This window comes from Teleopsis dalmanni, chromosome 1 (genome assembly GCF_002237135.1).
Source record: "Teleopsis dalmanni isolate 2A chromosome 1, ASM223713v2, whole genome shotgun sequence".
In the NCBI taxonomy this organism is placed as follows: Eukaryota; Metazoa; Arthropoda; class Insecta; order Diptera; family Diopsidae; genus Teleopsis; species Teleopsis dalmanni.
In genome coordinates, this window is record NC_051846.1 from 131,181,057 (window position 1) to 131,182,702 (window position 1,646).

General features: G+C 25.6%; 1 protein-coding gene across 1 annotated transcript in view; it reads left to right on the forward strand.

Annotated features, from left to right (window-relative positions):
• LOC119666131 overlaps positions 1 to 1,646 on the forward strand; it is a 4,858-nt gene that overhangs the window by 1,250 nt on the left and 1,962 nt on the right. The gene's annotated exons all lie outside the window — the stretch shown is intronic.

Here is a 1,646-nt window from a genome sequence, read left to right on the forward strand (position 1 = left end):
TAAAGCGGGGTGCAGACTATCATACTGGTATGTCATACGAGAGAGAAAAACGTCGTATGACACACAGGTATGATAGTCTGCCACCTTTACCAACGTGTTGGCGTGCTCACCAAAATTTTGGTGAACAGCTCTCGCATACGCGTTGTGTATGATAGTCTGTCACCCCTAACGATTCATACGTCATACAAGAGCATTTTTGCCTTGCAAATTTATTGTAAGCAGGTGGAATATGTAGAATTATAATATAAATTTAATATGTTTTTTATTATTTTATTATTAATGTATATTTATTATTATAATATTTATTATTATTAAAATTACACTTATAAATTTGTGTTAAATATTTAATTGTATCTTAGTTTAAAAAAATATAAATTTTTATATAAAATTCTTATAAAAAATTAGAGTACAATTAAATATTTTATTTAATTTATTGAATATTTTATTTAATTTTATTTTAATTTATAAACGATGAATATAAGTAATTTGTTATCTAAATATAAACATCGTTAAATTAACGATCTAAGCCTAGTAATTAAAAAACGTATTGAAAATTGGTCGTAATAACAATTAATTAATAACCTAAATTTAAGATACAATATTCTGTATTCTAAATATGATTTTCTTTATTAAAACTTATTAAAATAAAAGAATTTTAAATGAAGACAATGAAGATATGCACATTCTTTTATTATTTGTATGGTCTATTTATTTGTAAAGAAATTTTCCAGGTAGTGAATGAAATTAATTACGGTCCTTTACTGACCTTCTCATTTTAACTACTGTACTTAATGAACTTTGTATTTTTTACTATTTAAGCAAAGTAATATATAATAAAATTTTATTTTGATCTTCACTCAAAACTTCACCTGAAAAGTACCCTTCAAAAATTTTGCGTAAATGACGACTCTTGTGTGTCATACCTGTTCAAATTCGGTCGCTAGAAGAAATTTGAGAAAGAGAGAGCGCAACTCGTATGACACACCAGTATGATAGTCTGCACCGCGCTTTAAGCGACCGAATTTGAACAGGTATGACACACAAGAGTAGGCAAAATTTTTGAAGAGTGCTTTTGCGGGTAGTGCTGTGAAAATTTGTGTTTAAAATAAAATTTTAAAATTGAAAAAATTGATAGTTAACGTATAGGTTGTGCTTTGCTTATAATTGATTATAATTTTGTATATTTTATATATGCCGCGTTTTTTTTTGCGATCTTTATATTCACAGCTTTGGACATCCCACAAACAGCGATTACTTTTATTAACATTCGATGAAAGCATCTAAAAATGCTTTATCTGCATCCATATTCATAATTTTTTTAGATTTATTGGTCATTAAGCACAGTAGTTAAAATGAAAAGATCAGTAAAGGACCGTAGTTAATTTCATTCACTACCTGTAAAGTTTCTTAAGAAATTTTTCATAAATAGATCATACAAATAATGTATATATATATATACATAAGAATGTATATATCTTCATTGTTTTTCAAGAAATTTGATCATTTCCATATATTTGTTAGTTAAAGGTTATTAACATTTAAAATTCATTTTTTAACATTCAGTTATTAACATTTAAAAATTTTAATAACAAGTTTTAACAAAGAAAAGCATATTTAGAATACAAAGTATTATATCTTAAATTTGG